Consider the following 24,192-nt stretch of genomic DNA (forward strand, 5'->3'; position numbering starts at 1 on the left):
AAGGTTAGAGAACTCCTACTTCCTGATTTCAAAGCTTATAAAACTGCAGAGATTGAGGTAGTGCAGTACTGGCATAAGGACACATATATAGACTTTAACTACATATGAAATCTATTTTTATTTATTTTGGAGGGATGGGTACTAGGGATTGAACTCAGGGGCATTCTGCCACTGAGCCACATCTTCAGCCCTGTTTTGTATTTTATTTAGAGTCGGGGTCTCAACTGAGTTGCTTAGCACCTCACTTCTGCAGAGGCTGACTTTGAACTTGAGATCCTCCTGCCTCAGCCTCCCAAGCTGCTAGGATTATAGGCTTGCACCACTACGCCCAGTATATGAAGACTATTTTTAAAATACCAGTTTTCTCCATATATTCAATGCAATACAGGTTAAATACCCAGAATTTTTTTTTTTTTTTAATTAACAAGCTAATTCTCAAAGATATGTGAAAATGCAAATCATCTAAGATAGCCAAAACAATTTTGAAAAAGAAGGATGAGATTTGAGGGCTTTCTCCACCTGGTTTCAAGACATAAAAATATACTAATCAAGATGTTTTAGCATTGGTATGAGGATATACTTACAGATGAATGGAACAAAATGAAGAGTCTAGAAGTAGGCCCACGCATATATGGTCTGTTGATTTTAGACAAAGGTATAACAAACTTGTAAAAATGATAAATATATATATAATAACATGCCTTGCACATGTGAGATACTGGGTTTGATCCTTAGCACCACATAAAAATAAATAAAATAAAGGTACTGTGTCCATCTACAACTAAAGAGAAGAAAACAAGATTGAATTCCCTGTCTCCTTCCCAGCTATTAGCTAGAGGCTGTCTTTAGCCCCTAGAAGCTACTCTTCCTGGTCCTTGCACTTGTGCTTCCGGTCTCAGAATCAGCAATGGCACACTGAATTCTTCTTCTTAGAATCTCTAATTTCCTTTCTACCCATCTCTTATCTTACTCTAGCCAGAGAAAATTCTTTGCTTGAAAGATATCACATGATTATATTGAACTCACTTAGGGGTAATCAAGGATGATCTCATTATTTTAAGGTTCCTAACTCTAATACTTCTGCAAATTACATCATACATACCCACAGTTTCAAACACCAGGGTATTTACATCTTCAAAGCCATGCTGCTTATTACAATGATAAAACAAGAAAACAACATCTATCATCACCACTACTTTTCAGTGTCATATAGGATTAGTCAATGTATTAATTAAAGAAAACCAGTTAAGAGATTTAAATATTAGAAAAAGGCACATCCATCATTATTTATTAATAATATATGTACCCAAAATACCAAGACCCAATTGTCAATGATGGTTTAGTAAAGTGAACAAATACAAGAATATATTTTTAGAAATCATTAATTTTCCAAGGTTAGGAATCTGGCTCAGTGGCAGAGCATTTGCCTAGCATGAGTGAGGCCTGGGTTCAGTCTTCAAAACTGAAGGGAAAAAGGAAAACTTTAGTTTTCTCATTAATCAGAAATAATAAATTGCAAATACAGTGGAAAAAAGTTATTCATCACAGCAGTAAAATACTGATAAGGTAAAGGAATATAAAATTTTAATGAAACTTAGAAAATATATTTGGAGAAGCTTGACATTCTGGCTCTAAAATTTACCTGGAATTCTTTTTATAAACACACAAGAATGAGACTTACCACATACTAAATCATAAAATAATGGCCACAGAAATTAACTGTGATCTAATACAAAAAAATAGCAAATCTATTAAAGAACATATGATAATTTAGAATAATGATCTTATCAAGATACCATTTTTGGCATACACAATTGCTAAATCCATTTACTAAAGGATTTACTAATTCTTTTCCCCAAAGATTTGAAATGTCAATCAAGATGCCATATTTCAGGTAGGAGGGAAATATAATGATGAACAGTGTATTAAAAGCTGCCAAGAAATTATTGTTAGGTTTGATAATGGTATTATGGTTGTATAAAACAATTCACATTTAGAGATATTTATTATAACACGTAGGAATAAAATGACTTAATATCGATTTTTTTCTTCAAATGCTGTAGCAAAGAACAAAAAGGATAGGTAAAGCAAATTTTAACATTTTTTTGAATCTCAGTTATTAATATATGGGATTTATTGTAATAGATGCTCTAAAACCTTCAAGTATATTTGAATTTTTTTATAATAGAAAACATGTTAGCCTGGGGGTATGGCTGAGTGATAGAACATGTATATGCTTAGCATGCATGAAGCCCTAGGTTCAATTCCAAGCACTACCAAAAAAAAAAAGTTAATGGTGTTGGGGTTTGAGTGTGCAGAGTTTAGCTCCCTCAGGCCTGACAGTGTGCAAGAGCTGTGGCTGTGATTTAGGTCAGCTGAGGCAAACCTCAGTTAGGAGGAGGAAACGTTGTCTTCCCCTTATCGCAAGTCACAAGTTCTGCATGGTTTGGCCAAGAGGAAGAAGCTTCCTGCATACTTGTCCTAGGAACAGTACATTCTAAAGAAACAAATGCCTGCTCAGGGGAGTAGACAATGTCTACAAAGAACTTTAGGAGGGTACTTATCAAATAAGCAGGAACGATCTGAAGTTAGCTCTGTGTATCCGCTGAGGCATGTTATCTGGGCAATGTGGGCAAAGTGTTATTGAAGAATTGCTTGCTTTGTTAGAAGAAGAATATAAAAGGAACTTGCAAATAAACCTCAGCATGCAGTTGCAATTGCTGCCTTCGCTCTGCATCCCCTGTGTCCCGGTTATTTCGTGACCCTTACCCAGGGACCCGAACGCACTAGACGTTCACATAATGGCATTTCAAATCTTTGGGGAAAAAAGTTAGTAAAAATCCTTTAGTAAATGGATTTAGCAATTTTGTATGTTTAGGGAAAAATACACCATTAGGTTTCTTTCTTCCACTATATACAAAATAAATTTTAGAAAACTAAAGAGCTAAGTGCTAAGCGCTAAACATATGACTATTAAAAAACTAGAAGAACCTAGAATATTTATATATATATATATATATATATATATATATATATATATATATATTTATATATATATTTAGTTATCAGTGGGCCTTTATTTTATTCATTTATATGTGGTACTGAGAATTGAATTCAGTCCCTCACACATGCTAAGCAAACCCTCTACCACTGAGCCACAACCTCAGCCCCATATTTTTGGTATATTACAGATACCCTTTTTTTTGGACGGGGGGTGGGGATACCAGGGGTTGAACTCAGGGGTACTCAACTACTGAGCCACATCCCTAGCCCCATGCCTTTTTTTTAATTTTACTTAGAGACAGGGTCTCACTGAGTTGCTTAGCTCCTTTCCATTGCTGAGGCTGGCTTTGAACTTGCCATCTGCCTGCCTCAGCCTCCAGAGCTGCTGGGACTACAGGCATTTGTCACTGCGCCCAGCCATATACCTTTTTAAACAAAACAAAACTCAGGAGCTATAAAGGAAAAGACTGATAAAATGTGACCACATAAAAATTAAAAATTTCCGCAAAACAAAAGAGCATTAAAAAAGGAAAGGGGATAGAGTAGAAGGAAATGTTTATAACAAATAATAGGAAAAAAAAGGAGTAAATATCTTGAAAGAAATATATCTTAATAATAATTTAAAGATTAAAAAAGTGAATTGAAATAGAAGTACAAATTGCTAGCAACATATAAAATGATTCTCCATTAATTAGAGACCTGAAAATATGGTGAATTACATTTATGGATTTCTGGATGTTGAGTCAGTGTTCCTGGGATGAAACCCACTTGATCATGGTGCACTGTCTTTTTAATATGTTTCTATGTGATTTGCCAGCATTTTACTAAGAATTTTTGCATTTATGTTCATCAGGGATATTGGCCTGAAGTTTTCTTTCCTTGGTGTATCTTTGTCTGGTCATAGGTTGAGTTTAGAAGGGTTCCCTCCTTTTCTATTTCATAGAATAGTTTGAAGTGGATTGGTGTTCTTCTTTGAAGGAAGGTCTGGTAGAACTCAGCTGAGAATCCTTCAAGTCCTGGGCTTTTCTTTGTTGATAGGCTTTTCATGGCATCTTCAGTTTCATCTCTTGAAATTTACCTGTTTAAATTTTGTATATCTTCCTGATTCAATTTGGGTAGGTCATATTTCTCTAGAAATTTGTTGATGTCTTCAAGATTTTCTGTTTAATTGGAGTATAAGTTTTTAAAATAGTTTCTGATCATCCTCTGTATTTCAGTGGTGTCTGTGGTGATATATCCTTTGAGTTTTTTCCCTTTTTCTCTTGGTTAGCATGGCTAAAGTTTTCTCGATTTTATTGATTTTTTTTTTTTTGAAAAACCAACTCAACAGTGAGATCATTTTTTAAAAAATACATTGGCATAATTCTAAAGATTGGCAAAATTCAGTGTGGGTAAGATACAAGGAAGAGTAGGTACAACTTTGTGTAGATAATCTGGTAATGTCTATTAAAATTAAAATGTGCAATTTCTGCTTTTATATTTTTTATCTTAAATATTCCTATATGTGTTCAAAAAGTCATTGACTTTTGTACAAAACGTCATTGTACAAAGGGTTCTTTGTACAGAGTCACGTATAATGTTGAGAAACTTGAAAATTCAAAAGGCAAATAGAGTAAGAATAAATGAAACATGGTACAGTTAAATTCTTGGATCTATAGATTAATTAAAGAGAATGAGGTCAGTCTATTTATACAGACATGAAAAGCTTTCTTAGAAAGATTGAGAAGATAGTATATCTAATTTTATTTTTTTAAACAAAATTTTCTGTTTGTTTTTATATAGAGAGAAATGCTCAAAAGTGGTTTAGAAAAAATAAAAATTAATTGATGGTATGACAGTTTTACCCCATAATGGATTATACAATGTAATAAAAAACTTTTGCCATTTTGCATTAATTGTTTTGTAACACTATTTTATATTCATGTAAATTTTAAAAACTAAAGGTATGCATGTCAAAACTTGTACAATCCAAGTAGGATCTGTAGATTGAGCCAATGTCAATTTTTGTACTCTATTGCAGTAGCCCCTACTTATCTGCAGTTCACTATCCATGGTTTCAGTTACCTGAAGTCAACCACAGCCCAGAAATGTTAAATGTAAAAGTTCAGAAATAAACATTTTAGATGTTTTAAATTGCACACCATTCTGAATAACATGGAAGTCTCATTCTTTCCCACCCAAGATCCAAAACACTTTAACCATAATTTTTACGCTACGTACCCTATCCACCTGTTACTTACTGAGTAGCCAGTTAGATTATCAAATCTGCTGTTATAATATCAGAGTGTTTTGCTTAACCTTTTATTTTACTTAATAACGACAAAATACAAGACTAGTAATGCAAAGAAGGCACCATGACATAAAACAGATTAATTCTTCCACTGGGAAGCATTGTTGCAGGGCTTATAGAAAAATACATAGTAATTTTAGAATTCAGTATTACCAGCATTTTTAGCATCCATTGAGGGTCTAGGAAAGAATCCCCTGAGGATAAAGGGAAACTACTAATGTAAAGTTATATAAATTTTTACCACTGGGGGAAGTTGGGTGAAGGGAGTGTGTACTAGTTTTGCAACTTACAGAGTCTATAATCCAAATTTTTAGAATTAAATAAATAAATGAAACAAAATTACAAGTTAAGGAAAGGATAATAATTTGTTAAAAAAGGAATCATGGTTTTAGTTACTAAAATCTTTCAAATAATCATTCAAGGAACAAAGATGAGAAGGAGGATTATTTTCTGTACCTGTTTTCTCTTTAGGTTCTAAACAAACTTGAATGCCATGGAGTTGCTGTATCAGAACAAAGCCGAGCAGAACTGGAACAGAAAATAGATGAAGCTAGAGAAAATATTCGTAAAGCAGAGGTAAGGGGGCAGCTAACTATGGCATTTTGCCCAACTCCAGTCAATGTCACAGCTGTGATGTACACCTTTGAAGCTGAGTTCCTACACTTATTAAGTTGAAGGGGAATCACCATTTAATTTATGTCCACAGTAGTATTATTGAGTGCCTGCTTTGTAGAAAGTATACATATAGCAGACTTTGAACCTGCTGTGAAGAGTTCATAATCATGAAAATTACATAACAAAAGAATTAAATCACAATAAAGATATCAAAGTTTAACAAAGTAAAATTATAATCAAGTTAATGGTAGAGATATTTATGTTTATATATAAAATGATAACTTATATATTATAGAATATATAATAACATTTATATATAATTTATATATTATATAATAATACATAGTAATATATTTATATAAGATTATATATGTTTATATTTAGAACCTAAAAAATCTCCCTTATATGGGTGGTTTCTGAATCCAGGGGCATGAACTGGGTCTTCAGCAATAGAGATTTGGTTGAGAAGCGATAGGGCATTATAAAAGTAATTTTTTTTTTGACTCATGAGATCTTTTGAAAGTTGTATAAAAACTATGAAACCTCTCCCACAAAAAAAGAAATGTACATGTTGTGTACAGCATCAGAGTTCATCAACCCCAGGCTAATACTCCTTGCCCTAGAGGGGGAGAGGTCAAAATGAGAGAACAAGAAAGTATTAGCAAAAGGGGGCAGGCACAGGGTAGAGTTTGGCAGTTGAAAGTGATTAGAATAACAGATTTTTGTAAGGAAATGTGATAGAAAGTAAGTAAACTAGGTCCAGTTCACAGAGGACACACATGTGTATTCATCTACTCTGCTACAGCATGATGAAGGGATATGGAGGTAGACATTTAAAAAAAAAAGACCAAGACTTTACAACTCTCAAGAGATATGTTCTTATTAGAAAAGCCTAAAGAATGCCAAAGATAACCAAGACTGTGAAGCACAAGTGCCAAAGAGTGGCCATACAAGTATGCTTCAGGAAGTGGAGGACACGAGGAGCATTGGGGAAGGGGTTTTCAGAGCAGAGGTAGGACTTAGGATGGTGTTGGCCAGTGAATAGTATTTAATTAGTCAGGGAAAAGGGAATAACATAGATCTGTGGCTTGCAACCTCAAGAAACAGAACTTGAACCAAAATATGAAGGTAGGAAGGAGGCAGGTTTTAGTTTGATGTTGAGAAATATTTTCTAAGAGTCAGATCTTCTGAGTGGCAGAATAAGTACATAATGCAACACTGTAAGGGCTCAGGATTCTGGACAAGCATCTGTCAGGGACTCTGTACAAGGAATTCTGGCATTGGTTGAAGGTAATCTAAACTAGTGATTTTCATACACCCCTTTATTGCTCTAGAGGTTTTGAAAAAGTGCTTCCGTGGTTGTGGGGTAAGGGTGAGGTGACAGAGGCAAACACAGGGTATATGAGCGTGTTTTTGACATAGCCCCATGGAAGTGATTTGAACCAGAATGGGTTTGCCATCTTCATGGTCTAAAGAAGCTCTGGTAACCTCTCCTCTGCTTCTTTCCTGGCATAGTCTGACCCACAGCCTCCATAGTGAGAAGGGCAGGGTGTGCAGTGAGCAGACATTTTCCTCTCTGAATTCAGAGTCACAGCTAAACCACTACCCTCTGGTGCTGGCCAAGTACTGCTGGCGGGCCCTTGCCAGTTTGGAAAACACTGGCTTGTGGTAGAAGAGATTATTATTCTATTGTTTTGTTTCTCTTCACTCTGGATGAAGCCAGTATTACCGCCTTAGTGGAACAGAAGTGATTACCTTAGAACAAGTCTCAGAAGTTTTCTGAAGGGATTGTACTTATATTTTCCATTTACAGACTCCATCCATGGTATCACTATCTAGTACCTTAACTCCACTAGTGCCTCTACTACCACATCTTTTATAGTAGTAGTACTAACAGCTGTCAGTCTAAATAAAGGCCTAAATAAAGGCCAGTTGACCTTTTATTTCCCTGAGTATGAGTATGCTAAACTACACTGTTAGCTTAAAACTAAAAATATAAAGTGAGATTCCCACAACAGAATATTTCACCTCTCCTAATACATTTAAGTCTGCATTCTCAAAGATCATTTTCGTTCCAAAATATGGAATATGCTAAAATTATAATGTCAGATTATCTCAGTTTTGAATGTCTGTAAAATGTAATTAATTCTATTTTCTTAAAATGATCTCTCAGTTTCCTCATATTAGAGAATTTTTAAAAAATTCCCAGCTAAAATTAACTGGCAAATAGGAGGGCATGTGTATTTGGGCAGTGCTTACAAGATTATCATAATGAAATTTTTTGATAGACTAGAAAACAAGAGAGATTGACATTAATTGTTTTGTACATACCCTTTTTCTTTTCTCTGCCTGTATATCTTTTGCATTGGTTTTTCTGAATTGCATAGTTACTCAATAGCTTTTTACCTAATTATAAATACCTGTTACAAGAGAGAGAAAGGTGGTTAAAATTGCATTATAGCTTTCAAGTTTGGTTTTTAATTCCTGCTAACAAGAGCCTTATTAAGAATCTGCTTTATCCAGTCTTTCCTATATTATGTCTCCATTCAGTGTTGCTAATTAGAATAAAAGTCATTTGTGGTCTTTTGTAATAGATTAAAGAATCTTCCAACTAGAAGAAATTCAAAATATAAAAAATGCTTTTCCAAAGACTAGAGATCTTTAATTCTTGTCTGGTTAATTTGGGGCAGATTTACTAACTGATTAATTCAACCACTGCATCAGCTATGTTCCAGATACAGATGAAAATACTATACTCACTGGGCATGGTGGCACACACCAGTAATCCCAGTGACTCAGGAAGCTGAAGCAAGAGGATCACAAGTTCAAAGCCAGCCTCAGCAACTTAGTGAAGTCCTAAGCAACTTAGCGAAACCCTGTCTCAAAATTAAAAAAAAAATAAAATAAAAAGGGCTTAGGATGTGACTCAGTTAAGTTCTCTGGGTTCAGTCCCAGATACAACAACAACAAAAAATAATACCAATAGTGATGGACAAACTCTTGTTTTACTGTCATGATCTTTGGATTGTCTCAGGAGTATTTGTAGGAGCTATATCATGTCTTCAGCCTCTAATTCAGGAATTTGAAATAAGACAACTGTTTAAATGAAATGTTAATTTTTTAAATTTTATTTTTATTTTTTGATACCAGAGATTGAACCTAGTGGCACTTAACCACTAAGCCACATCCCCAGCCCTTTTTAATTTTTTATTTTGAAACAGATGGTTAGGGCCTCACTGAGTTGGTGAGTCTGACCTTAAACTTGCTTTGATCTTCCCGCCTCGGCCTCCCAAGCCACTGGTATTATAGGCATGCACCACTATGCCCAGCTAATAATAATGTTCTTAGTATGGTATTTAGGAATTCAAATTTTTTGAAATGCCTTTTGTCAAATACACACACATTCATCATTTATGTTATTTTTTACATAACTATTTAAAAAGTAATAGCTTAGAGTGTTACAACATAATGATGTTAAATGTAATTCCCATGTTACTACAATGAAAATGGCTATACAATATACAAAAAGAAATGAGAAGGGAACTAAAACATGACACTGAAAAATCAACTAAACACAAAATACAATAATACAGGAGGAAGTAGGGACTAAAAAGCTATAAAGCATATATAAAACAAACAGGAAGACAGAAGTCCTTCCTTATCAGTAATTACTTTAATTGTAAATGTATTAAATTGTCCAGTCAAAACTTAGAAATTGGCAGAAATTTGCTTTCTATAGGAGACTCAACTTTAGATCCAAAGACACAGACAGATTGAAATAAATGGGTGGAAGAAGATATTCCATGCAAATAAGAACCAGAAGAGATCAGGGTTGCAGAAAGACAAATACTGTGTGATTTCACCTGGATGAGGCACCTAAAGTAATCAGATTCATAGACAAAAAGTAGAATGGAGGTTACCAAGGGCTGGGAGAGGGAGAATGGCAAATTGTTGTTTTTTGTTTTAGTACTGGGGATTGAACCCAGGAGTGCTCAGCCACTGAGCCATATCCCCAGCTCTCATTATATATATATATATATATATATATATATATATATATATATATATATATATATATATATATATATATTAGAGACAGCATCTTACTGAGTTGCTTTAGGGCCTCTCTATGTTGCTGAGGCTGGCTTTGAACTCACAGTCCTCCTACCTCAGACTCCCGAAAAATTATTGTTTAATGTATAGGGTTTCCGTTTTGCAAAATGAAAGAGAGATGGAAGATAGTGGTAATGGCTGCACATCAGTATGAATGTACTTAATGCCACTGAACAATACACTTCAAATGGTTAGTTAGCATGGAAAATTTATGTTACATACACTTTACTACAATAAAAAAGAAGGTGAGCCAGGCGCAGTGGCACATACCTGTAATCCCAGCCACTCAGGAGGCTGAGACGGAGGATCGCGAGTTCAAAGCCAACCTCAGCAATGGTGAGGCGCTAAGAAACTTAGTGAGACCCTGTGTCTAAATAAAATACAAAATAGGACTGGGGATGTGGCTCAGTGGTTGAGTGCTCCTGAGTTCAATCCCTAGTACCCCCACAAAAAATAAATAAATAAATAAAAAGAAGATGAGGGCTGGGGTTGTGGCTCAATGGTAGAGCACTTCCCTAGCACATGTGAGGCACTGGGTTTGATTCTCACCACCACACAAATAAATAAATAAAGCTATTCTGTCCATCTACAACTAAAAATATTTTAAAAAATAAAGAAGAAATAAATAGATAGATGGATAAATTTAAATAAAAATAAAGGTATTGTGTCCATCTGCAACTAAAAAAAATATTTTTAAAAAAGGTGTGTGTGTGTTCTTTAAAGTAGCTTGTAAAGAAGTCAAAAGTTTTAAGTAGTAGTCTAGTCTGTTCATGACTTATGTTGTTTCAGAATGTTTTTTAGTTTACATTATACCTTTTTTCTGGGTTGGTCGAGTTCTGTTTTTTTGAACAATGAAATGATTAACACAATAAGGAAAAAATAATGTGAGAAATCAAATATAGGACATTTTTAGTAACCTCCTTTGGTGTAAGATCTGTAAGAGGAACTATAGACTACATTATCCTTTGTCCAAGATGTTCACTAGATTCTATGATCTAAATTAAATGTGTATTTGAAAACCAAAGTCCAACCAGGCACAGTGATGCACACCTGTAATCCCAACAACTTTGGACATGAAGGCAGGAGGATCATGAGTTCAAAGCCAACCTCAGCAAAAGCTAGGCACTAAGCAACTCAGTGAGATCCTGTCTCTAGATAAAAATACAAAATAGGGCTGGGGATGTGGCTCAATGGTTAAGTGCCTTTGAGTTCAATCCCCAGTACCAAAAACAAACAAACAAAAAAATCCAGAGTTCCGTTATATAGTATCAGTGAATTAACAAAAGAAAAATATCAAATTATTCTTTATATAAGCACACTTTTATAGATACAAGTTTCCCCCACAACTGGTACTAGGGGTAGAGTGATTGAACCCAGGGGTACACTACCACTGAGCCATGCTCCCAGCCTTTTTATATTTATGTTGAGATAGGGTCTTGCTAAGTTGCTGAAATTGGCCTCAAACTCACAATCCTCTTCCCTCAGTCTCCTGGGTTGCTGGGATTACAGGTGTGTGTCACTATGCCGAGCCCTGTTTTATCTTAAATTGTCACCTCATAAAGTGCTATCATACATGAGTAATTTAAAATTACTGTGCTACTCTTGTCCCTCAGTGACTCAAAAATAATTAAGACCCTTGTTGTAATGTTATAAAAAAAAAATCCAGTTATGTAAAAAGGTAAGGCCTCATTATTACAAGGATAATGAAATGACAAGTTTGAACCTACTATAAAAACAATTTTCAATCATATTGTGTCCAAACTTACATTATGTTAGAGCCTGTTATTGTGCAGTTTTACTGTACTCTTAATGTTAGCAGACCTCTTGACTAATCACTTTTTTTTTTTTTTTTGGTATGGGGAATTGAACTCGGGGCATTCGACTACTAATACCTACTAAAATAGGCCACATCCCCAGCCCTATTTTGTATTTTATTTAGAGATCAGCCTCCCAAGATGCTGGGGATAATTATAGGCGTGTGCCACCACACCAGGCAACTAATCATTTTTTAAATTATTTGTTGCAAAAATTTTCAAGCATACAGAAAAGAGAAGAATAAACATGGACTTACTGACATCTATATTTAACATCTATATTATGTTTTGCAATATTGGCTTTATACGTTTATTAGACTGACACATTATTTCTGTTCTATAAGGTGCAAGTTAGGTCTACCAGCCTAGTTAGAGGCAGGTTAGATTTTAGGCTGGAATGCTTCAGTGGTGATGCCATGTTTTCCATAACATCAGGAATCATATAGAATAAAGTTGTCTGCAGTTAATGATATGAGTGGTCATTTTTTTAAGCTAAGGGCAATAATTTAATGCAGTAAGCTAAATTCACACAAAACCTGTATACTGTGAACTACAAAAGTGGTTTTTGTAGTTACAGTTTTAGTCAACTACACATTTCCACAAGTACTTACAAATATGTTAAAAAAACACTACCCCAAATGCTTATCCTACCATTAGCTCATTAAATATTGCCATTCCTGCTCCTGAAAGTAGATGATTGGGAAAATGAGTTCTAAAACTTAAAAAGTAACCTAGGTCCAAAAGGTTTTAAATCAAAAAAGTCTTTCAACATAGAAGCATCAACATGAAACTTTTAAGTTTCTAAAAAAATAAAAATTAAAAAATCACTCTTTAGAAAATATTAAAACAAATTATCATTTAAAACACATAAACATTCTTACAAAAACTTGTAGTTTCAAATATCATCTCCTTAAAAGAAAACCAGTTCACTATGTTTAATAACATCTCAGACCACTGTTGTCTAAAAACTTCAGAATATGTAAGGCATATGTCTCAGCTGTCATAGTCAAAATGACACTTAGATTTCACATATTAAACAGCTATAGTATAGCTTATAATGGCACAAATATACCTAACACATAAATACTACTTCATCCTTTAGATAGTCAAAAGTCAGAAGGAACTGCATAATTTGTAAGGTACTTTAACTTACGTGTAGTCATTAAACTCAGTAAGTAATTCAAGTATAGTCATGTAAAGGCAGGTAATTAAAGGCTCAAGGACCACTCTAAAATCAAAGACATGAAAATAAAGGCTGAAAACTTTGTTTCTCCATCTTTCATTTACATGCCTAGATATTAGGACATTACTGAACAAAATACACAATTATTATATATGATTTCCACAGAATATAATGAAATTTCATGAAGTACAAAAATTATCCATATCCGTAGTTTGCTTCATCAAATGCTTTTCTAGCTCGTTTCAATTCTTCATTCATGGTAAGCAAGTCTTTAACCCTAGCAAACTTCCTTGGGTCCTTTCGAATCAAGAAGACCATATCTTCAACTTGTACTCAACCTTGTCTTCCAATTGACATTGCCTTGTGAGTCATTTCAGTGATGAACTCAATGACAAGATCTTCAAGAATATCCACTGACTCAGTGTAAGGATTCTGGTCATCCCCAAACCCATACATCATACATCGTAATTCTTTAGAAAAAAGTCTCTTTCTTTTACCCTGTCCACCTTCTGCACCTCCTCCAATTTCTTCATTTTCCTCCTCAAAGGTCGGGTCTTCTTCCTCATCTGCCACCATGAGTGGTCACTTAATTAAGGTAGTGCTACTGGGTCTTTCTCCTGTAAAGGTTCTTTTTTACCCCATTGTGTTTGTCGAAGTATTCATTATTTCTGGTGGGGTGAATAGGTATTTTCTATCTTGAGTATTGTTCTGACCTGATAGGTTTTTTAAAATCAACTTTATCAAAATATACTATATATACAGTAAAATATAACCATATTAAATGTATAATTCAATGAACTTTGACAAATATATAGCCTAAATCACCACCACAATCAAAATATAAAATATTTCTGTCATCTCAGAAAGTTCTCTTGTGACCAGGTAACAACGGAAGTGTTTTCTATCTTATGGATTAACTTTACTTATTCTGTATTTTCTTTAAATGAAAGAGAGTATGTACTCTTGTATCCAGTCTCTCCCTTTCGATACATATATTTGCTTACCCATTTACCTGTTCATATATATTTGGGTTATTTCCAGATTTTTACTCTTTATTTATAAGAATATACAAGTAATATACAAGATTGGACATGTTTTGATTTCTCTAAAAGTGGAATTGCTAAATCATATTGTAAATGTGTGTTTATAAGAAACTGCCAACGTGTATTCCAAAGTGACTGTACCATATTATACTCCCAAGATATGGGAGTTCCAGGGGCTGGGATTGTAGCTCAGAGGTAGAGCGCTCGCCTAGCATGGGCGGGACCTGGGTTCAGTCCTCAGCACCACATAAAAATAAAGGCATTGTGTTGTGTCCATCCATCTACACCTAAAAAATAAATGAATAAATGTTAAAAAAAAAGGATATGGGAGTTCCAGTTCCTTCACCAGCATTTAGTATCATTGGTTTTTATATATTTGGCCATTTGAGTGGATATACGATATATTTCATTGTGGTTCTGATTTGCATTTGATTGCTAAAATGCTGAGTCTTATAATTTTTTGGCCAAACATATATCCTTTTTAGTATTTTACCCATTTTTAAAATTTGGGTCAGTCTTAATTCTATGTATTAATCATTTTTCAAATATATGTATTGTGAATGTTTTCGTCAGATTTTGGCTTGCTTTTCATTTTCTATATTGTAAATTTTTAATTTTGGTGAGATCTGATTTATCAATATTATCTTATGGTTAAATCTTAAGACATTTTTGGCCCACACTAAAGTTGTGATATATTCTCTTATGTTTTCTAAAAAGTGTTGTAATTTTAGTGTTCTGTTTGGGCTATGATCCTAAGAATTATTTCAGTTGTTGAGGTCCAGTTTGAGTTAACAGTCATGGTTTTTCTTTTCAACATAGAGATGCAGTTTTCCCAGCAGTTTTCCTCATTACCTTTGCAACTCTACTGAATACAACTGACTATGTATGTGTGAATCTTCCTTTGATTGTGTTCAGTTCCATTGATCTATATGTCTATCCTTATGCCAGTGTCCAGTCTTAATGACTTTAGAATAATAAGTCCTGGGATCAGTTACTGTAAGTCCTCAAATTGTTTGGACTATTCTCATTTTCATCAGCTTATCAGTTTCTACAAAAAAAAAAAAAAAAAAAAAAAAAAAAAGATGGCTGGGATTTTGATTGGAATTATACTGAATGTATAAATCAATTTGATGAAAATTGACCCCTCAATAATATTGAGGAGTCTTACCCTATGTATTTTCAGCTTATGAATTTTTGTTCATTTTTTGTTAGATTAATTCAGTTGTCATTTTCTAAATCCCATATTATCTAAATTTGGCCCCATATTATCTAAAGTTGGAGTCCATTCAGAGTGTCTTCTGTATCCCTTTGATGTTACCCCCAATAGTTTGAATACTTTCTTTTAAGCACAACAAGCTTTCATAGGCTCACCTTATATTTTCCCTGCCCAGACTTAGAATTAGCTCCAAGGAGATCAGATTTATTTATTTGTTTGTTTGTTTGTTTCCTTTCTTTCTTTCTTTCTTTCTTTTATTTTTCATTTTCTTTTCTTTAGTTGTTATTGGACACAACACCTCCATCTCATTCATTCATTTCTGTGTGGTGCTGAGGATCAAACCCAGCACCTCGAATGTGCTAGGCAAGCACTCCACTATTAAGCCATAATCCCAGCCCTCAGATTTCTTTTAATAGAGAATGAAATTTAGGCACTAATGTCTGAGCTATGAAGGTCTGGGCTTATTACTGTGAGTGTCATTTATTTTTTATTCTTTCTTAGATTTATTTTTTTTAATATTTATTTTTTAGATGTAGATGTACACAACACAATGTCTTTATTTTTATGTGGTGCTGAGGATTGAACCCGGGTCCTGCCCATGCTAAGCAAGCGCTCTACCGCTGAGCCACAATCCCAGCCCCTCTTTCTTAGATTTAGTGCTATGCATTTATTATTGTTTTATGATCATGAGTTAATTTTGGTATATCCAATTAAATTTAAAGTTAGAGGGATTTTATTAAATTTCTTTGATTTTTTCCCACTTTTACATTGAAAATCTCAGTACTTTTTTCCTCTCCTTTTTAAAAAATATCTTTATTTATTTTTGTGTGGTGCTTCACACATGTGAAGCAGGTGTCTTCCACTGAGCTACAGCCCCAGCCCCTTTCTTTCTTTTTATGGAACTTCTTTATCCTTTTATACATATTAAGCAGTATCAGAACTACAAAATTTTTAGATTTCTTTGCAACTCTTTTTGAATGTAGAATATATCTCAATAGCAGTTCCTGCCTTTTTAAAAGTATTTTTTAGTTGTAAATGGACACAATACCTTTATTTATTTATCTTTTAATATTTATTTTTTAGTTGTAGTTGGACACAATACCTTTGCTTTACTTATTTATATGTGGTGCTGAGGATCTAACCCAGTCCCTCACCCCCATGCTAGGTGAGTGCTCTACCATTAAGCCACAGCCACAGCCCCCAGTTTTTGCTTTTTGTAATGGGAGTATATTAGACAGTTTTCTGTTACTGTAACAAATACCAGAGATAATCTCCTTATAAAGAGAAAAGGTTGGGGGCTGGCATTGTAATTCAATGACAGATCACTCACTTAGCATTTTTGAGGCCCAGGGTTTGATTCCCAGCACTGGTGGGGTGGGGTGGGGGCCCAGATAAAGTTAAAGAGAAAAGCTTTATTTCTGCTCCTAGTTTTGAGGTTTAAGTTCATTTGTCCCATCCCACTGCCTTTGGGCCTGTGGTGAGGAAACACTTCATGATGGGGAACACATTATGGAGCAAAGCTGCTTACCTCATAACCAAGCCACAAACAAGACAGCAAGAAAAAGGGGTAGGGTCCCATTATCCCCTTCAAAGTCATACCTCCTGTGACTGGAAGACCTCCCACTGGGTCCTACAAGTTTCCACCACCTCCCAATCATACCAGGCTGGGAACTAAACCTATAACACATGGGCCTTTAGGGAGCATTTTAGATTTAAACTATAGTAGAGGGATTAGCTTATAAAAGGCTCACTGTTTTGTATAACAGTTATTAATCTGGAATAAAAACATTAAAACAAAAATCATTTGACAGAGATGGAAAATGACCCAAAGCATGTTAAAACCAAAGAGGAATCGCCATTTCAAAGAATGGGCCTGTACTGGTGACATTTGCATTAAGCAGCTCTTAAACTGTGAAGGGCAGCACACTAGAGCACAAGCAGAGATCCTTGTTCTTAATGACTTGAGGATGGACATCAGGCAGCCCAAAAATTTGCATGTAAATTACCATCCAATCCTTGGCCAAAACCTGAGTCCTTATGTGAAACATACTCTAAGAAGCTTGCCAGGAAATAACTGGCTGAAAGGCAAAAAAAAAAAAAAAAAGGAAAGAAAGAAAAAAACTAAGCAGAAATTTTAGCTATTGCTTACTGCAGGCAAACAAACACTGATCATTAGAAACCAGTAATGAGTATATTAATGTCAGACAAAATGGATTTCAGGCCAAGAAAAAGATGATTCATAATGATGAAAGGGTCAGTTCATCAAGATACAATAATCTTGGATATTTGTGTAACTAACAATACAGCTACAAAATGCATGAATCACACCCTGACAGAACTAAAAGAAGAAAAAGACAAATCTACAATTGTAGTTAGGAAAGTTAATAACCACTTTTCAGCAAATAATAGAACAAGGAGATGGAAAATCAGTAAGACTATGGAAAGACTTCATCCTATATGCTACTATACGACTTTACCTAATTGGCATTCACAGACTATTCTGCTGCACAAGAGTAGAATGTATGTCTTTTAAAATACACATGTACCATTCAGCTGCATTATATACTGGATTGTTAATCAGTCTCACTAAATTTATAAAGATTCACATACAGGGCTGTGTGTGAGGCACTGGGTTCAATCCTTAGCACCACATAAAAATAACCATAAATATTTTTTATTTAATTCATAGAACAATTCTGGGGGTGGACACATTTAACTCCATCTCACAGATGAGAAATATGATTTAACTGAGATCATACTGATTTTGGTATGATTTTGGTATGATTTTGGTAAATTGTTTTACCAATGGTTCCTAATAAAACATGTTGCCTTATCTAAGCAGTCCCCTCCCACACTGACTCTGGGCATTCTGTCCTTCTACAACTAGAAAAAAAAAAAAGATTCAAAGTAAGTTCTGTGACCCATCAGAACTAAATTAAAAATCAGTAACAGAATGATACCTGGAAAATGTCCAAACATACCAAAATTAAATTATTCAAACAATAATTTGTTGTTGCCTTTAAAAACTATCCCTAACTTTATAGCAAACGCAGCAGTGTTTTATTGATTTTTACTATGCTGGATGTTAACTGCATTTCTTTTACTGGTTTTTCCTGATATTACTTAAGCACTACATTCAGCCATAGAGTTGCCTGGAGGGCTGGGTCTTTCCTGTGTCTTCTTTCATCCTCACATAGGTAAAATTGGCCTCCCTAACAAAGTTGAATGGCCCTTATCAGTGAGCTTCGGCTTCTAGCAAATGGATTTGGCCAAACCAAATCACAAGGACAAGCCCAGAATCAGTATGGGAGGGGACAACTTGGACAAGAAGGCATGATTCATTAGGAACCATTGGTAAAAAAATTTACCAAAATCAGTATGATCGCAGTTAAATCATTTTTCTCATCTGTTAAATGGAGTTTAATGTACCCACCTCAGAATTTTTGGTTAAGTAAATTTTTATGAAATTTACAGAAAGGTATATTCCAAAGCTTTTAATCAGTTTGCATATCATCAAAATTGATTTGAAAACACTGGAAAATTCTGTTTATAAGCAATTGTTAAAATATAAGCAATTGGAGCTGGGTGTGGTGGCACACGCCTGTTATCCCAATGGCTGGGGAGACTGAGCAAAAGCAAGGTGCTAATCAACTCAGTGAGACCCTGTCTTTAAATAAAATGCAAAATAGGACTAGGGATGTGGCTCAGTGGTTGAGTGCCCCTACTCTCAATCCCTGGTATCAAATATATAAATAAATAAACAATTGGAATCTCTTGAGGATTTTGAGGAAACAAACCAAACTAATTCCCCCTGCTCTATGCTCACAACACAGATCACTTTCATGATCCCAAAATAAACAAGAATTTTTTTTTCCCACCAGCCAGCAAGCATTCAGTTCTTCAATAGACACCTGGCAGTGATTTAGTTCGGCTCTGACATTATCAACCTGGAAATGGCATCAGATCCCACAGATTGGCCCCAGATTGCCCCCACTTTAGATACAAGTCACAAGCCCAGGTTTCCAGAACTTCTGCCAACTGCCTAAAAATTGGGATTCCCACAATCCCCTTGCTTTTAGGCCAAATTAACTGGCTAGAGCCATTCACAGAACTCAGAGAAACACATTTACCAATTATAATGGGTATTTTAAAGGATATGAATAAACAGCTAGATGAAGACATATATAGGGCAAGATCTAGAAGAATCCTGAGTCCAGAAACTTCCATTCCCATGGAGTTGTATACCACCATCCTAACATGAAAATGAGCTTTTGTTCACCTTCCTGCAAGCCTCCATGCATGCAACTGTCCATAAGCTCTCCAAACCTTCTCATTTTATGGAGACTTCATTGCATAGACATGATTGAAGTATGGACAACCACGTAGAAATTTATTGGACAAAGGAGTATGTTCTAGTGCTAATAGACTGAGTGGGGAAACCAAGCAAGGCCTGTCCAGATTCTTCTTGGCCTCTCTATGCATCATTCATTCTTACTGGCATGTGATAGGACCCCTCCTGAAATGATGTCTTATGATCTTCTCTCATATAGGTACACTGATGATTTGGGGGATGGGATACTGAGGGTTTAACTCAGGGACACTCAACCACTGAGCCATATCCCTAGCCCTTTTTTGTATTTTTATTTAGAGAAAGGGTCTCACTGAGTTACTTAGAGCCTCGATGTTGAGGTTAGCTTTGAACAGTGATCCTCCTGTCTTGCCTCCCGAGCCACTGGGTTTAAGCATGTGCTTGGAGGATTTGTAGGATGAACCAGAAAGCAAAAAAAGAAAATATTTGATTGGTTAATGTGGAGCAGTAGCCTTATTTAGATCCTTTCCTGTTAGAAGGTAGTTGGCAGTTTTTGACTGATGAAGCTTTTTTCATTTTACCCTTTACACTGAGTTGGGTTCCTATTTATTTACATAGGAATCCAGGATACTGGAGCCACCTTAGTCTCATGGCCTACCAATTAATTATTTTAAAAATTAACATCAGATCAAAAATTAATTCCAAAGTAATCTAAATGTAACAGGTAAAATTATGAAACTCTGAAAAGAAACCATGAAGTAAGTCTTTATGACCTTGGATTAGTTTCTTATATTTGACACCAAAAGCCCAAGCAAAAAATGTGGGGGGAAAACTACATAAATTGAACTTCATCAGAATTAAAAACTTTCATACTTTAAAGGATGCGATCAAGCCAAGTGTAGTAGCAACACGCCTGTAATCCCAGCATCTCATGGAGACCCTCAGCAACTTAGTGAGACCCTGTCTAAAAAAAAACAGAGAGCTATGGATGTGGCTCAGTGGTTAAGTACTCCTGGGTTCAATCCAGAAAAAATAAAAATAAAGGATGCAGTCAAAAAGGTGAACAACATCTCAGAATGGGAAAAAATGTTGCAAATCATGTACTTGATAAGGGACTTGTTTCGAGAATACATGAAAACTCATCTTAAAAAGACAAAAATAACAAGACAATCAGCCCAATTTTAAAATGGGCAAAGACTCTGAATAGATAATTCTCCAATGATGTACAGATGGCTAATAAGCACTTGAAAAGATGCTTAACACCATTAGTCATCAAGGAAATGCAAACAAAGCCATGAGTTTCACACCTACTAGAATGACTGGAATCAAAAAGGCAGACTTTAATAGTTGTTTGCCATGATATGGAGAAACCATATGCTGCTGGTGGGATCAACAGTGATTCTGCAAGTGAGTTGTTGCTTTATAACCCAACAATGTACTCCTATCTATACACCCTAGAGAAATGAAAACATGCACACAGAAAAAGTTGTATATGAATGTTATAACTACATTATAATAGTCAAAAAATAGAAACAACCCAAGTGTCCATTAGTTGACAAATACAGAATATTATTTGGCCATTAAAAAGATGGAAGTACTGATACATGTTACAACAGAGATTAATCTTAAAAACATGCTAAGTGAGGGGCTGGGTTGTGGCTCAGCGGTAGAGCACTCGCCTCACACATGTGAGACCCTGGGTTTGATCCTCAGCACCACATAAAAATAAACAAAATAAAGATACTGTGTCCATGTATAACTAAAAAAAAAATTTTTTTAAAAACATGCTAAGTGAAAGAAGCTAATCACAAAAAATCCACATATTTTATGATTTAATTTATATTAAATATCCAGAAGAGGCAAATCTACAGACAGAAAGCAGACTAGTGGCTGCTCAGGGCAGCAGGGAATGAGCAATAGCTCAATCATACTGAGCTGTTTCAGGGATGATTAAATGTTCTAAAATTGACAGAAATGATTGCGTGCACTGTGAATGTACTATAAACCATTGAATTGTAGTCTTTAAATGAGTGAATTTATGGTATATGAATTATATGTCCATAAAACTATTACCAAAAAAGGGAGGGAGGGAAGACAAAAGAAAGATAAAGATTCTTTTTTTTCTGTCTTTTAATTACATATTAAATTTATTTTTTCATGAGAGATCAAAAAAGCTAATTTTTCAAGAATATTTACCAAATGATGTCCCTTTAAGCCAAAACTCTAATTACTTTACATAACAATCTATATGATACCCCAAACCATTCAATTTTGAACTTTAAAATGGTTAGGATGGTGAATTTTGCCTCCATTTAAAAAAAATTATATGCTTTAAAATCTCTTAAGATAACAACATTAATTCAGCCATAAAACCCCACTTGAACAAATCAGAGATCAGGTTGTTTTTGACACCAACTTCCCAAGAAGAGGTCGACTAAAATTGTATTATGAGTGGAATCTGTGAGAGTCGAACAGAAAGCCACCAAGAGAGGGTCATCAGAATTCTCTCATTGGGGGTGCTGGGATTGTGGCTCAGTGGTAGAGCACTTGCTTAGCATGTATGAGTTACTGGGTTTGTTCCTCACTACCACATACATATATACATACATACATACATACATAAAATTTAAAAAAAAAGAATTCTCTCATTGGAAATTTCAAAGTTAAAAGAAAGAGACCACCATTCTAATATGTGAAACAATTAAGCTGAATTTATTACTTGCTAAATAACAGAATGATCTTTTTTGTTTTTTAATTTATTCTAATTTGTTATATATGACAGCAGAATGCATTTCAATTCATATTACATATATATAGCACAATTTTTCATATCTCTGGTTGTACACAATGTAGAGTCATGCCATTCATGTCTTCATATATGTAGTTAGAGTAATGATGTCCATTTCATTCCATTTCCTTTCTTATCCCCATGCCCCCTCCCTTCCCATACCTTCCCTTTGCCTTATCTAGAGTTTGTCTATTCCTCCCATGTTCCCGTCCTCATCCCCATTATGAATCAGCATTCTTATATGAGAAAACATTTGGCATTTGGTTTTTTGGGATTGGCTTACTTTACTTAGCATTATATTTTCCAACTCCATCCATTTACCTGCAAATACCATGATTTTATTCTCTTTTAATGCTGAGTAATATTCCATTGTGTGTGTATGTGTGGTGTGTGTATGTATATGTATGTATGTATACACACACACACACACACACACACACACACACACACACACACACACATATACAGTTTAAATATCCAATCATCTACTAAAGGACATCTAGGTTGGTTCCACAGTTAGGTATTGTGAATTGTGCTGCTATAAACATTGATGTGGCTGTGTTCCTGTAGTATGCTGTTTGTAAGTCCTTTGGGTATAGACTGAGGAGTAGGATAGCTGGGTCAAATGGTGATTCCATTCTCAGTTTTCTAAGGAATCTCCATACTGCTTTCCAGATGGCTGCACCAATTTGCAGTCCCACCAGCAATGTATGGGTGTGCCTTTTTCCCCACATCCTCTCCAACACTTATTGAAGAGAGAGAGAGAAAGAGATTTTTAATGTTTATTTTTTAGTTTTCGGCGGACACAACATCTTTGTTTATGGTGCTGAGGATCAAACCCGGGCCGCATGCATGCCAGGCGAGCGCACTACCGCTTGAGCCACATCCCCAGCCCTGTTTATATTCTTAATAGCTGCCATTCTGACTAGAGTGAGATAAAATCTTAAGAGTTAGTTTTGATTTTCATTTCTCTAATTGCTAGAGATGTTGAACATTTTTACATATATTTGTTCATTGATTGTATATCATCTGTTCAGTTCCTTGGCCCATTTACTGATTGGGTTATTTGGTTTTTTTGGTGTCAGGGTTTTTGAGTTCTTTATATAACCTAGAGATTAGTGCTCTGATGAGCATGTGGTAAAAATTTGCTCTCATTCTTTAGGCTCTCTATTCCCCTCACTGATGTTTCTTTTGCTGAAAAGAAGATTTTTAGTTTGAATCAATAACATTTGTTGATTCTTTTAATTCTTGCACTATCGAGACTTACAGGACCTAATCCAACATGATGGAGATTAGGGCCTACTTTTTCTTCTTTTAGGTGCAGGGTCTCTGGTTTAATTCCTGGTCCTTGATCAACTTTGAGTTGAATTTTGTGCATGGTGAAAGATAGGGATTTAATTTCATTTTGTTGCATCTGGATTTCCAGTTTTTCCAGCACCATTTGTTAAAGAGGCTATCTTTTCTCCAATATATGTTTTTGGCACCTTTGTCTAATATAACTGTAATTATATGGGTTAGTTTCTGTGTCCTCTATGCTGTACCATTGATCTACCAGTCTATTTTGGTAACAATATCATACTGTTTTTGTTACTATTGCTCTGTAGTATAGTTTAAAGTCTGGTATAGTGATGTCACCTGCTTCACTCTTCTTGGCTAAGGATTGCTTTAGCTATTCTGGGTCTCTTATTTTTCTAGATGAATTTCATGACTGCTTTTTCTATTTCTATGAGGAATGTCATTGGGATTTTGATTGGAATTGCATTAAATCTGTATAGTACTTTTGGTAGTATGGTCATTTTGACAATTTTAATTCTGCCT

General features: G+C 34.9%; 2 pseudogenes; one reads left to right on the forward strand and one right to left on the reverse strand.

The window, feature by feature from the left end:
• The window catches only part of LOC143390013 (F-BAR and double SH3 domains protein 2-like), a 145,718-nt pseudogene that overhangs the window by 93,874 nt on the left and 27,652 nt on the right, over positions 1–24,192 (forward strand).
• Positions 13,214–13,594, reverse strand: LOC143390027 (transcription initiation factor TFIID subunit 13 pseudogene; annotated as a pseudogene).

The sequence above is a fragment of the Callospermophilus lateralis genome, unplaced genomic scaffold, assembly GCF_048772815.1.
Source record: "Callospermophilus lateralis isolate mCalLat2 unplaced genomic scaffold, mCalLat2.hap1 Scaffold_190, whole genome shotgun sequence".
In the NCBI taxonomy this organism is placed as follows: Eukaryota; Metazoa; Chordata; class Mammalia; order Rodentia; family Sciuridae; genus Callospermophilus; species Callospermophilus lateralis.